Raw genomic sequence first — 15,183 nt, 5'->3', positions numbered from 1 at the left:
AGCAAATGCAAATGAAGCCGACTGTCTGTGCTTTTGATCCTGACTGTGTAAACACAGGCTTATAACTAGGTAGTTTCATGTTTATGTTGGTGGAGTCTCTAAGTCATGCTTACAGACCTGGGAACAATGCAACATTGAACAAAGAGCAAACACAGCCTTAATTTTTCCCTCCCAAGGATCTTGACCTCAAGAGTGTTTGTCAAGTCCTTTGGTGTCCCTGTGTTTTATGAAGCAGGTTATATTGTAAAACGGGGGTGTGGGTTGGGGGAGATCCAGATATAGTCCTTGTATGTCTGTAATGCTGGACGCATATTTATTTATGTGGGGCTTGTCTGTTATGAAAAGTCCTTCTTCCGAGACAATTAGAAGCTGTCAACAACCTGCGTCGTAATTTTTTCTCCTCCTTTTCAGTCATTGTCACTGTTCATCAGCCATGGCCCCAACATCACAGAGAGTTCACCAAGGTTCCGTAGGTGTTTAAAGATTCATTATCATCACCATTATTACTACAAATTGCACCATTTACTTAGCACCAACAATCTGCTGAAGAAAGCAGGTTGGCTCCACTTTTAAGTGGGTGAGAAATAGAACTCGTACATAAAAGGAATGAGCTGCAGAGGAGGGCAGGTGTGGGAAGATGACTTACTGAGCCACTTAGGACGGGTATAGGAGTGATTTCCAGAAGGAACACTTGGTGAGAATCCTTTTCTTTCTCAACCCAATCTGAGACATAGAAAGAGGAACTGTTAATTTTGTTTGTTTGCAAAGCCTCTTGTAATTGGAAGTCTCTCAAGTTTGTCCGAGTCGTCCAAGATAGCGTATGAATTCTCAGAATCCCCACTCGACCTAAAAGGCCCCAGCTAGTAGAGTGGACCATCCAGTGCCCTGAGGTGGGTGGTGAAGGGTTAACATGCCGGCCAGCTGAATATTATAATACAAGCATGCACTGCTTTCTGATCAAACTATTACTGCCAGGGAATGAGGGTCGCACCTTCAATTTACTAAAGACACTAACCTTAATCCTTTCTCCCCCTTTGCTGTAAAATATAAACTCCTCTTTCCTATTTACTTATTATTTACAAAGACAGAGTCTCATGTAGCTTAGGAAGGTCTTGAACTCCCTACGTAGTCAAATATGATCTTAAACTTTCTGATTCCCCTGCCTCCGCTTCCTAAGTTCTGGGATTACAGGGTATATTTTATGTGTGCTTTGATTATAGCCGGCCATCAAATGTAGGAAGGGCTTCATGCATGTACTCTAAGAGCCAAGCTGCCTCCGTAGCCCTACAATGTAAAGTTAGAAGTTGAATGTCTATATATGAGACTATACATTTAAATTAGAAACTTTTATTTTCATGCTGAAACTTCCCCAGACTTGGCCGTCTCTTTAAGAAAAGTTTGACAATAGTAGTGATTTAGAGGTGATGTTCATGTTTCTTTTTATACTTCATCTAGTGATTTTGAACATTGTTGAATAGGGAAACAATTCTTATCTGAATCCATTACACTGAAATTTTATACTTTTTTAAGAAACCATCTTGTATTTGCTGGTAAGTGAGATCTGAAATCTGAATGACATTCTTAGCTTACATGAAAACCTCACAGTTCTCCTATATGAAGTAATATAACGACTATTGCTTTGACAGATCCAGAGATAAACACCTATTGTCACTGGAGCATGATTTAAACAACAAGCAAATATTTGATCTTTCCCAAACCCTTCGGACTTCCTGGTTACAACAATACTGAGTTAAGTCCAGAGACACTCTATATTTTACGGAGCCCAGGTTACCCACGACAGCATGTTTTGACTGACAGCACCTTCATTTTCCTCAAGGTCACATAGAAATGAACCTGAGGGAGAAAGGATAACTTTGTTTCCACCTGAGATTCCAGGTGGCCAGAAAGCAAGGATATTTTACAGAAAAGGCTGCAGGAGCAAACAGAAAGGGTGTTTGAAAAGATAATAGAGTCAGGAATTCTTAGGAATCTGGAAAATTTTTATTAGTAAATATAAAAAAAGAGTTGCTGGGCTTTTCAGGGAGCAAAGTAAGCCAAGACATGACATTATTCACTTATAGCTTTGGATTTTTTTTCCCCTGTAAACTTACAGAGGCTAGAAAAATAATTGCCAAGAATCACGGTGACTGGCACCATTTGTGAGGTTGTGTGGTTGTGACTGGCAGACAGAAAGAACTTCAGAGGACAGTGTGTGTGTGTGTGTGTGTGTGTGTGTTTGGGGGGATATAAAGTACAAATATTGTGGGGTTTTTATTGTTTTTATGAAAAAATAATATTTCTCAGACCTTGGACCTGGGAGGCAATTTGGCATGGCCAATTATGGGAGCTCTCACAAAATAACTGCACACCTGCATTTAGTGAAACAGAAAGAAAAACTTCCCTTGTTCAGTAAGGTAGCATATGCAAATGGAAGAATGAGGAGACAAGTAGGACAGCAGGACAGCTGGCCATAAAGGATAGCTTATCATTTTTTAATTATTGGTTGTTTTACTTATTTATATTTCAAATGTTATCCCCCTTCCCGGTTGCCCCTCTGTTATCCCCCCCATGCCACCCACCTCCTCCATGCTTCTATGAGGGTGCTCCTCCACTTACTCCCACCTCAGCACCCTAGCATTCCTTTACCCTGGGCATAGATCCTCCACAGGACCAAGGGGCTCCCCTCCCACTGATGTCAGATAAGGTCATCCTCTGCTACATATGTGGGTGGAGCCATAGGTTGCTCCTTGTGTGCTCTTTGGTTGCTGGTTTAGTCCCTGGGAGTTCTGGGAGCTCTGGTTGGTTGATATTGTTGCTTTTCCTGTGGTCGCAAACTCCTTCAGCTCCTTCAGTCCTTCCCTTAACTCCTCCATTGGGGTCCCCGTGCTTAGGCCGATGGTTAGCTGTGAGCATCCACGTCTGTATTTGTCATGCTCTGGCACAGCCTCTCAGGGGACCGCTGTACCAGGCTCCTGTCATTCTCAGGGAACAGTTGCATGGAAACATTGGGGAATCACAGCAAGCTGGTAAAGTGCACGGAGCAACTTCAGGAAGCTTAGCTCACGTGAGAAAATGCTTTTGGAAAAACATATAAATGGCGTGGCCCAAGCCCAGAACTCATTGACACGGAGAACTGAGAGCGGAGTAAAGTTGAGAGAGCCACTGACAGATTGATTAAGCAAGGCACATGTCGTGTTCCGACATAGAGCTGACCATGCGTGATCCGTGGCTCTTCCTAATTTGCTTCGGTCCTTAATGTCAGATAATAAAGGATCTTTGCTTAAATTCCATAAAGACATGGCAGTAGCATGCTTCTTACGCTTTTAGGACACATCTCCAGTTAACAGTGTATGATATGGAGGCTCTGCCCTTATCTGAACAAAAGTGATTTCTCAATAGAAAGGGCAATGCACCAGGATATATGGGAAGAGCGTCTCTGGACTGCTTGCAGCTTCTCCTTGCTCATCTGTGAAATGGGGTCAATAAGACCCGCCCTGCTCTCGTCACATAGCCAGTCACGTGACATGGAAGCTGGTATGCAAATGGCCAGGATTTTTTTTTAAGGAATCAATTCACTGACGGCTTTTGTTTATTCATCGACCTTGCCGAAGTCCAGAGAGTTAAATGCAATTACATGTAATTTGCCCACCCCTCCGTTTGCTTAGGTTAATAACCACGTGTATCTCTGATTTAGACAAAGAAAGCTGGACTGTCTCTTCAGGCTGCCCTTTTCTCCTCATTCAAACTTGTTTTTGTGTGTGTTCCTTCAACAGGGAGGTCCAGTGTTTATTAAAATGGCTTTCACTAGTGCTTACGTCCTAAATCTAATCACAATGACAAGAGAAAACAAAACAAAAAGATATTCATGCAATTTCAGAAACCAGATCCTCCCTAATTCTTGGTCTGCTGACAGAAATAAAACAAAACAAAACAACACCCACCCCTCTCAAAAAAACAAAAAAAACCCAACCTTACCATTTTATGCAAAAGTCACACTGAACACTGTTTTTTTTTTTTGCATTAGCTATAAAATACAGCACATTCATAATATACAAGCAAGAACCAGCAGCGATGTCCAGCTTTGTGCTTACAGAGCATAACTGACTATTGCAGCTTCTATTTTTCTTTTTCTAGAAAACAAATAAATCATAAAGGTGCATCTCCTTGTGCTGTTCCTGGAAACTCTTAACCTGCACTGAAGCCGAGAGGATGAGAGGGGGGAAACTGCTCTGCCTCATTTCCTATGCTTATCCTTTGGTTATGGTTTTTTGGTTTTTCTTCTTTTTTCCTCACACATCTCTTCTTCTAGAGGGTGGAGGTGTAGTAACTGAATGTATGATTTGCAAAGAAGGCATGACCTTTGGTTATAATAAGCTTGTATTAGAACCATCGCCATGTGGGGTACAATTTTTCTTCCATTTCTCGGCAAGAGGCCTGGGAGAACCGAGTTGGCATCAGGTGAGTGGGCTTTCTCGGTTTTTATAAGCCCTGGGCGAAAAGCCTAATGGGGATTTGAAGCCGGTTATTTGTTTTCGCTTTTTCATTTGCAAAGCAAGCACCCTTGAAGTGTGGCTCTCCAGTCTCCATTTGGCTCTTAGATACCTCCAAAGATGACCTACTTCATTCAGCGTTGTAAGCCTGGCGAACATACTAACAAAACTCGAGTCACTCCTGGCATCTATTGTGAAGACTTCCATTTCCTTTTTAAACGACTTATTTTTCTGAGGCCATGGGGCGCTCACAAAAAGGGACCTATTATGACTGTCCTCCAAAAGACCCAACAAGCAGCTGAGAGAGTCAGAGGCAGATATGTGCACCCAACCAAGGAACAGAAGGAACAGAAGCTGCTGATTCTAGTTGAATTGGGGAAAAGCTGGAGGAAGCCGAGGAGGAGGGTGACCCTGTAGGAGGACCAGCAGTCTCGATGAACCTGGACCCCTGAGATCTCTCAAACACTGGATTGCCAACCAGGCAGCACACACCAGCTGAGATGAGGACCCCAACACATACACAGCAGAGGACTCCTGGGTCTGTGTTCAGTCAGAGATGATGCACCTAACCCTCAAGAGACTGGAGGTTCCAGGAAGTTTAGAGGTCTGGTGGGGTGGGTGGGGTGGGTGGGGTGGGGACATCCTTGTGGAGATTGGGAGGCAGGGGTGGTGTATGGGATGTGGAACAGTCGGAGGGTAGACCGGGAGGTTAATAAAATCTGGAGTGTAAAAGTAAATAAAAATTTAAGACCCCATATGTACAACAATGTGAAGCAACCAGAGCTTCCAGGGACTAAGCCACTACCTAAAGACTATACATGGACTGACCCTGGACTCTGACCCCATAGGTAGCAATGAATATCCTAGTAAGAGCACCAGTGGAAGGGGAAGCCCTGGGTCCTGCTAAGACTGAACCCCCAGTGAACTAGACTATGGGGGGAGGGCGGCAATGGGGGGAGGGTTGGGAGGGGAACACCCATACGGAAGGGGAGGGGGGAGGGGGATGTTTGCCCGGAAACCGGGAAAGGGAATAACACTCGAAATGTATATAAGAAATACTCAAGTTAATAAAAAAAAAATTTAAAAAGCCTTATTTTTATTGTTTTTAATTATGTATGTGGAGGAGTATGCGTATTTGAGTGTAGGGATCTGTGGGGCACCAGGAGATCATGGGCAATAAGAGGCCATGGGTTTCAGGAGGCCACGACATCAGATCCTACTGGAACCAGAGTGGCAGGCCCATGTGAGTCCTGCGATGGGGGCGCGCTGGGAACTGAACTCAGGGCCTCCTCAAGCGCGGTGCACGCTCGTTACCACGGAGGCATTTCTACGGCCCCCTTACACTTACGCTTACAACAGCCATCAAACAGCAACAAAAACTCTCAACTAAAACCATGTTCTGCAAAAGACCGTTCAAGACAGGTCTCTTCTCAACCACGTGTCCACTTCATAAACAAAGGATCACATTCTGGATTGCAAGCATTTACTGAGATGATAGAATGCTAATTATTAGCTAGCCAGTCTAACAGGCTAATATCTAATCTAAGCTTTGTTATTAACTGACCAAATAACCTAGAATAAGTTTTCCATTTCCTTGTCTGTAAAGTGGGAATTAGGCCAATGATCTAGTAGTTTAAAAGCACCTAGAATCTCAGAGGGCAAATGTCAGAAGGCAGTAGATAACTATGGAGACCATCTGAGACTGTGTGGGTGAGGTGCATTCGCTCCTTGGGGCCATTAGAAGAACCATTTAGGACTAGAGCCATGGCTTGCTAATGTTGCCCCAAATGGCCCCAAAGAGTTAATGCATTTTCCATATACCTCTTATCTTCTCCATGTAAATCAACTTACTAGATGGTGCTTTTGAGAAATCAATTTGCTTGACATAGGTGGACATTTTACTCCCAGAGTACTTGTCTCTTGGTTCATAAAAGAATCAGGGGCTAAACGCCCATAGGCCTGCACATAATACTGAGGGCCACAGAGTGCCTGGGATAATTTACAAAACAGTAGCACTGCTCTAGCAGTGTTTCCACTACCACCTAATCTTGAAAGCTATGCCAATGGGTGGTGCTGGAGTTATTTGACAAAGGCTTAGCTTTAACCACTCATGAATAGTAGCTAGTGGATGGGAACATCTGTATACCACCCTCCCTTTTCATGTAGACAAATACTTATTGTGGAATTTGGTACATTTTAATGTTTGTGATAATATGGGGCAGGATCCAGAAACCAGCCTGTTCGAGATCTAGGAGTATTACATGACACTGATCAGATGACCTAATTGTCACATAGAGTAGGCCATTTTCGGTTCTTATTAAAAATGAAGCAGAACTTGATACTACTGGCCATGTTCACCCTTCTCCATGCTCTTCTCCTGTTTCTACATTGTCATAGTTCCCCTTTTTATCAGTTTCATTGACAACTCTAATTTGCTCAGTCTCCACTGGGTTCCTATTCTAGCCCTGGAATTACTTCTGGTTATTTCTATGTGTTGTCTTCATTCACACTCAGGCAATTTATTGATTGATTGGTTTTGGAGACAGTCTCCTGTAGCCCAAGCTGACCTCAAATGGGCTAGATGGCTAAGGCTGGCCTTGAATTTCCTAATCTGCCCACCTCCACTTCTAAATTTCTGGGCTTTCTGGTATACAGTACTTTGAATGGCTTCCATGTTTATATACAGTCTGATCTGTGTTGGTATCCATTCTGAAGTCTCACCTTCATTTGTTCTCATTTTTGGTCCTAAAGTCTAATGTTTGCCTCATAAGTGACACGTGATCTTTTTCAATAACTGGATCACTCCTTCAGTTTGGGATTCCTTGAACCTCAGATCTGGTCAGTACTCCATCACCATCAACCCTATAGTACTCCTGTTACTCTGAAGGTCTCATCTCCTGTGACTCTCTATTTTAGTTATGGTTCAACGTCTGTTTTCCCCAGTCATGAGCGTGCCTAATATTTCCTGAGAACTTTGTGTAGACGGATTTACATACAGTATCTCATTTTAACCTTCACAACCACTATTAGTTTCTATCATTGTCCCGGTTTTACAGATGAAACTAAACTAAACCACCGAGAAACTGAAGGACACACAACTGATTGGGGTAAATTATTACTAGAACTCAGAGAGCCTGCATTCAGAGCCTGTGATCATTCCTGTGTCAGTGGAACAGTAGGCCCCAGGAAGTGCAGAGGCCAAGGTGCGCCTCTCTAGACCCCAACAGGAAATGGGCACATAATAATTAGCAGAGGACTGGCACATGGAAATGCTCAAATATTTAACACATTTCAATACATGGAGGGCATAAAAGTTACTCCATAATCTTACCTTGACCCACCTCACCAGTCTTGCCCTTTAGCAGGCCCAGGTGTCTAGCTGTGATCAGGTCAGAATGGTTCGAAGTTCTGCCCTCTATGTGTTAATTACCCTTCCACTACTCACACACCCACTCCTTCACACACTTGTTCTCCTTCATTACTGAATTTTTCAAACGTAGGGCAGAGAAAGCCACCTTAGTGACAAACACATGTTAAAGGAACACAGACAGAGGGGTCAAGAGATTCTCCCAAGAAAAATCTCTGTCATCTGAACATCAGAAAGGGGATTAGTATCTCCTATACATAAAGAGCTGAAAACCTTAAATTCTAGACACTTCTCAAAATGTAAAATAGGAAATGCCCAATGCCCAATCATATATAAAAACATGTTCATTATTCTTAGCCATGAAGAAAAGGAAATCAAACTATATATATATATATATATATATATATACTGATTTTCATAATGACTGGACAAATATACATCCTATAGCAATATAATGGTTCCTTTCACCCCTAATGCATCCTAACTTTTCCCCTTTTCATGTCAAGCATGCACATATGTGCATGACATGAAAACGGGGGTGCGATTTTGGACAAGGAAGGGGTCTGATGGAATGGATAAGGGGAGGAAGGGGAGGGCATGATGGTGTGAATATGATCAAAGCACATGCTACACTCAAGAGAACGTTTTTATGCAACTCACCGCATGTACAATGAATACATACTAATTTTGAAAATTCTCCCAAGAGCAATGACATGAAAATTGATGGTTCATCTTGTGGAGTGTATATATCTTCATGGCAAGTCCCTGTTCTCTTTTCAAGGCTCTCTCAAATATACCTTCAGCCCACCCACCCCATGTCCAACCCTGCCAACCTTGTACTGCATGATGTCTTTAATGTGATGACACAGCCACCCCCAGCAGACTGAGATCTGCTTTCTGCTTTGTATCTCAGCTATTTCTTGAATACACAATTATTTGGTGGCAGAAAGGAGACAACCAATAAAGAAAGCCAAATAATGACCTATTTTGAGAAAGTACTTTAATTCATTGTATGAAACAACAGAATTTAGGTTCCCTGTTTACAAAACATATATCTTTTCCTTTATGATAAATAAGGGAGACCAAGGGTCAGCTACCACTATCACACAATTTTACTTTAAGCATGGAGATAAATATGTTTTTAAAATGTATATAAACCTACAGACACCTGCCCACAAGCTTTTGACAGTTTCATGACTTTAGCTTGAGAAAATCAGAATTTGTGCCACCAGTCCTGATTTTTTTTGTAGGCTCTGCACATTGGAAAATACAGCCTGATGTAATGCTAGTATATTTTCTGAAAGGAAAAAAAACCATCCATTACTTCTTCTATCCATGGACTTAGTATAGAAGCGGGCCCCAGTCTTGGGCTCCTGGTACACTTCATAGGTGTGTGGAAAATATGTCATCTATACATTTTGGACGAACATCAAAGCACACTTCAGATTTACTACTCACTCGAGGGTGCCTGTGCCATTTGAAAGGGGTCTTTGAAAACTGTAACGAGTTCCAAGCTTACACCAATGTTCTTCTCTAACGTTCTGACGCTTTGGCTGGGGCAGGAGTTGGTAAGTGAGGCCTTCTCACGCTGCCTCTGTTGGAATCTGTCTGAGATGCCTCCCATCCTCAGGGCAGATTTCTCATTTAAGTGAATAGGTTGGACCGTGTCAATAACATTTTCTACTTTTTTATTTTTTTTATATTTTTGGTCAATAGTGAGTAATGTTCTTGGCTTTAGAACATGGTTGGTCTGGCATAGGTGACAGCAGCCAAACAATATGTAAACAAACGGGCGTTGCTCTTTTCCAATAAAATTTTTTACTTCTAAAAATAAGCACTGGGCCAAATTTGGACAAAGGGCCATAGCTAGAATCAACAGCTAGTAGAGGTTTAGAATCCTTGTTAGTTTTTCTCGACTATGCCGTTCCGTTTCTGTGACTGCCTGTAGGCTTAGGATTTGGGGGAGGGGCAGCAGGAAGAAGACAGGGGCATGCTTTAAAGATTCACTGGTGGATGAGATTACTATATTTGACTTATCTTCTCACTTGGAATCTTTTAACTTTTCAGCATAATGCCCCTATTATATTTAGCAATTAGAGTGCCGTCACAAGTAAGATGTAAAACCATTATTCCCTGAAGAAAGAAAACGCTTGTGGTATGAAATGATGCCTGCAAGGAGTGTGGGTGATAATTTACACAGGTAATCATTTCTATTTCAGTTCTATGGCAAGTATTTCTGGAGGTGGCTCACACAGCAAGGGGATCTTCAAGACGTACATACCATAATTAACCTTTTTCCATACCCTGGTAGAATTAACCAATGGTGTTTTAGCAGTTTTAACTTTACTCGTGTTCTGTGAAAATTATTTCAGTTGAAGAAAATAATTATAAGGGGACAACTTTTACCTTAAATTTTAAACCAAATATACATATTCTTTCTGTTATTTTTATTTTGTGGCTAAGTTCTGGACATTCGCAGATAATATTTTCTGTCCTGCACAGGAGATTAAACAGCTACGTCATGCATTGGTGCTGTATAGGTCAGTGAATCGGGGTGTGGTCTCTGGGCCAGCACATCTGTTGTGGTAAAAATTAAAAAGGGCAGAACCGGTTCTGGTATGTACCATGGCGGTCCCTATTTCCGGCTCCAACGGACCATTGGAACTAGCTTATCTAGTTATTAACTAATTTGTCTCAGATTAGTATCTCTCCCGGCAGCTCTCTGCTAGCCTCGAACTCTCTGGTTCCAGCTACCCAGCAAAATCAGGGCTCTAGAAGTCCAGCAGCGACTGGCTTATCGTGGCTCCCTGCCACGGACTCTGCCCACACTCCCAGCAACCGCCCCCTGGTAGTCAAAGTATAAACTCCCAACTGCCCGATAAAATCAAGACTCAACAAACTGTAACCCAACAATCAGATTTATGTGTTAAATTCTCAATCTACAATACATCCATACAGTAAACTTAAAACAATTGATAAGAATACAAACCGTCCACCTAGATAAGATAAATTTGCCTATAGAAATTTATCCCAACTACCTTGGCAATTTAAGACCACCGGATCTGGGCCATCCTTCTCCTCCATCTTGATTCTCCCTTTCTTCTCCTTCTCTCCACCTCACAAAAGCTTTGTCCCCGCCTTATTTTTTTACTGTCCAATCATGTCCTTGACCTAACTTGTCTGCCTTCACCTGCATAATGACATCAAGCTACACGCATCAGCGTCAGTGCCAACATCACCTGGACGTTTGTTTACTTCCATATGTACTGACTTGAATTTGTTCCATATGTACATGTGAGAGACGTAGGACTCCCAATTTCTTAGCAAGTGACTCTGATGCCTAGTGAAGTTTGGGAACCACTCCTATGAATTAACATCACTTAAAAAAAAATCCAAGTTAAGGGGGAAACATTCACCGTGTACCATGCAAACACCAGAATGAGCCTATAGCTGACACATTAAGAAAAGCAATCAGCCCCTAGCTGTATTATCAGAAAAAGCCCGAGCAAGAAACCCAACAGCGAAGAAAAGGAAACGAGACTAGGAAGAACTTGAAAACCACAGCATCTTAAGTGCGGTAAAGTTCACAGCCATGCTTCCAGTCAAGACAAGCACTCAACAATCAACCCCAGGTAGATGGATGGGAACTCCTCCAGCTGATAAGAACACAGTGAAGAAGATGCTACTTTTCCCAGATGCAAAGTGCTCATGGTTTTGGAGAAAAAAATAAAGAGAAAAGAAATGGCTCTGTTAAGAGTTTATAAAACAGCCAAAAAGCCAGGAGACAGAATAAAAAGAACAAAGAAAGCAGGAACTTTTGAATCCCACTAGCCACCACATGCCAAGCTCGGCTTTGATTTAGAGGCACAGTTCTCTACTCCTCTGTCCCAATTACTGTAGTACCCAGAGCCATAGAACTACAGCCAAAAGCCTTCTCTTCCCTTCTGTGGTTATACGTGTCAAAGCTTCCGGCAAGCAGTGTTAGAGACTGAATGTTTGTGACCCCACCCATTCATATGCTGGAATCCTACCCAGCCTCAAGGAATGGTGGCTGGAGTGGGTCCTTTGGGAAGTAATTTGGAAATGAAGATGGTGCTTTTGTGAATGGAATTACTGCTCTAATACCTCTGGTACAAGAGACCCTAGAGAGGTCCCTGTTTTGCCATGAGGACACAGAGAGATGTGATCATCTATGAACCAAAAAATATGATCACCAATGGGTACCGAGTCTGCTTATTCCCTGGACAGGGACTTCTTTGCCCCTAGAACCATGAGATAAATTTCTAGTGGTTATAAGGCATCTAGTTGTGGTATAAGTTGTAGTAATTTAAAATTAAGTTATAGTAACTTGAATGGACCAAGACAGCCAGGATCAACATATTCCTAATGCTGCTACAAGTGGATGATTTTTCTAGTTCTGTAACATAGTCTTGGAGTCTCATCAGAAAATGCTCTGGACTCATAAGGAAACCCAAAAGGGGATGACATTTTATTAAAAACTAACAGCAAATAGATCTGGAGTTTGATAGCCTTTGAGTTCACACTTTGTCAAAGAGTCTTAAATCTTTTAAAGAGGGACTTCCACAGTTTAGTAAATGATACAATATTAATTTTTAAAAGTCAGACATTACAAAATGCTACAAAAAGGAAATAATTTCCCTAAGGAAAGACTGATAACATTTTGTGAACATTAGCCATATAATTAAAAATGGACTCAAGAGGGATCATACGATATGTACTACTTTTTAAAATATGATTTCTATTTTGGAGTAAGTTTGGGTTTAGAGGAATGTTGCAAACATAGCAATATTCTAAGTATGCTCCATTCAATCTTCCTCTAATAACATTTCATAATAATAAACAATAAAATACAATACGACAAACAAAGATATTTGTTAACAGACACATATGAACATACATAAAAAGAGATTTATCACAAATAATTGGCTCACAGGATTAAGCCAATTTAAAAATCTTGAGGGCTGCAGCCAACAGGCTGTAGACCCAGGGAAGCTGATGTTTTGATCACAGTTTAAGGCAGTCAGGCAGATAAAAATCCCTTGTATTTAACCTCTTTGCTTTACTCATGTCTCCAATTGGCTCGGTGGGGTCCATCCACATTAGGGAAGTCAGTCTGTTATACTCATTCGAGTATGGATGCATTAAGATGAGTCCTGAGAGACACACGGGATAATGCTCAATTAAATGTCTAGGAACCTTGTGACCTCATCAAGTTGTCACGTAAAATTAACCATCACAGATATACATGCTAGTTTTAATCTATTAGTCTAATATAACACTCAACTTGCCCGATCGCATTGTTGAGCACAGCCTTCACTGGAAATGCTCACAGCAAGGCGACAGGGCTCCAGATGTCTCCTACTTCCGTCTCTGTCAGATCAGCTAGGTAGCTGGACGCTTTCCACAAATCCACTGTGCTTGAACTCAGATATTTTTGAATTGTATAACATAGCTACATGTCATAAAAATGGATAAAATGCAAACACGGGAATGGGAATTTTGCCTGCATATAAAAATAGAATGAATATGCTAAAATGCTAATAAAGTATAAGGTATTCAAAATCGCTTCCAGGTAGGACGTGACAGTGATGGAACATGAGGTACGGGAGGGTGTGTCCCTCCCGAGAACTTCAGTCCTTCCTTCCCTTTAAAGAGAACAGAAGCTGGAAATCCTCGCAAGAGCTTCATGGCTGTGGTCCATGAAAAACTGATGGCCTAGGGAGCCTGAGTGCCCACTCTATTAGAAAAGGATATAAACCCCAAACTGAAACACTGGGAAATGCCAAAGTGCAATGTATACAGCTTACACTGAAATACACTTCTGCTAGAGAATATGAGAATGTTTTAGATGGCTCTACAACCATGACATGTAGATCACAGAACTGCATCCATAAAACGGTTAAGAATATTGCTATATGCATGTCATCACAATTAAAGACACACTAATGACTAAGTAAATATTGTTTAGCTTCCTTACTTTGACAAATGTTATTAATATGTTACGGCTGCATCAGATAAGGTTTAAACTTACTGTCATTTGCTTTAATAAAATAAGACTCCAGCTTGAAAACAGATGACTTGTAGGCAAATTTCTTCCTTCTGAGACTTTTAAACCATAGGATTTTAATTCTCTCACATTTTTCTGAATTTAAGAGAGAAACATGTAGTTAGAGCAGAGGCTCTTCACCAACGCTGTGCCAGTTCCCCAGGTACACTAAGAAATTGACATGTGCATGTCTGTCATGGTACAGAGATCTAGTGATACAGAGCTGCCAACTCTCCTATAGAAAGCAATCCTACACACTGACAGACACACAGATAGACAGACACATGGTTAAATTACAAGCTAACGCCTTAAAAAGTTATTTCATGTCAAATGTGGGTTTTACATAAATTCATTTTCCTCTTGCCTTTTTTAGTGGATGTGCTGCCAGTGTTGCAGCAGATATGGTGAGTTGGTGAAAAAATTCACCCTGTAGTTTGAAGTAGAAAGAAAGCAAGTTTATCTTAACAGTATACTATAAAGAAAGCAGATGACATTGAACTAGCAGGACTGCTTATGTATGGCGGTGAGTGGGGAAGGGTTGGTTAGGTTCTCTTCCATTTGCAAAAGCTGTTTTGTGTGAAATTTCTAGGCACACACCTTCCACTACGCCGAGGAAGGCGGCTCTGTGGTTAGGCTGCATTTGACTTTGATTCTCTGTACCATGGTGCTATTCCACTGTTCTGCTGTTTGGTAGAACTGAGCCATGCTTTGTCTGTTGAAGTAGGAGAGGACTGGGAGTTGGGAGTGAGTTGCTTTCTGAATGAATCTTGCTTTGAGAATCCATTCCATTTGCTGGACTCTCAAGGATAGCATCCTCCCATAGATGTAGACATTCAGCATATGTTTAAAATTTTGTTTCTAGCACAAGGAAGGCTAGACATTTAATCCTCAGTACACACACAGTATAGTTTTAATTTTGCACAATATCGATGCCTTCATCCAATGTGGAAAGACATAATTTCGTTTTCTTCAACTTCTACAATCAGATCTGTGAGGTTAGAATACCATGGCCCCTGTAGGCTCATATATGCTTAGTTACCAGGGAGCGGATCTATTTGAAAGGATTGGAGCGATTAGAAGGTATGGCCTTGTTGGAGGAAGTGTGTCACTGGGGGTGGCTTTGAGGCTTTAAAAGCCCATGCTAAGCTCAGAGTCTGTCTGTCTGTCTGTGCCTATAGATCAGAGTGTAGAATCTTCAGCTACTTCTCTAGAGTCATGTCGGCCTGTGTGCCACCACGCTATTGGCTGTGACAGAAATG

The 15,183-nt window shown here is 41.7% G+C and overlaps 1 protein-coding gene and 1 long non-coding RNA gene across 3 annotated transcripts in view; one reads left to right on the top strand and one right to left on the bottom strand.

Annotated features, from left to right (window-relative positions):
• The first annotated feature begins 593 nt into the window (after positions 1-593).
• LOC147994746 (uncharacterized) lies at positions 594-5,556 on the top strand. The gene is made up of 3 exons (XR_015686372.1): positions 594-694; positions 1,647-4,458; positions 4,553-5,556. It is a non-coding gene; the product is annotated as an uncharacterized LOC147994746 (long non-coding RNA).
• Positions 5,557-10,758: 5,202 nt separating this feature from the next.
• Umad1 (UMAP1-MVP12 associated (UMA) domain containing 1) overlaps positions 10,759-15,183 on the bottom strand; it is a 194,613-nt gene continuing 190,188 nt past the window's right edge. For both annotated transcript variants that reach the window (XR_015685813.1, XR_015685814.1), the window contains exons 5-6: positions 13,910-14,020; positions 10,759-13,031 (exon numbers count right to left, since the gene is read on the bottom strand). The gene's annotated coding sequence lies outside the window, so the exon portion shown is untranslated. The remainder of the gene's footprint in view (positions 13,032-13,909; positions 14,021-15,183) is intronic.

Source organism: Rattus norvegicus, chromosome 4, assembly GCF_021556685.1.
Source record: "Rattus norvegicus strain SHRSP/BbbUtx chromosome 4, alternate assembly SHRSP_T2T, whole genome shotgun sequence".
In the NCBI taxonomy this organism is placed as follows: domain Eukaryota; kingdom Metazoa; phylum Chordata; class Mammalia; order Rodentia; family Muridae; genus Rattus; species Rattus norvegicus.
The sequence above is the reverse complement of the archived record's forward strand: the minus strand, read 5'-3'. Positions and strand labels throughout refer to the sequence as shown.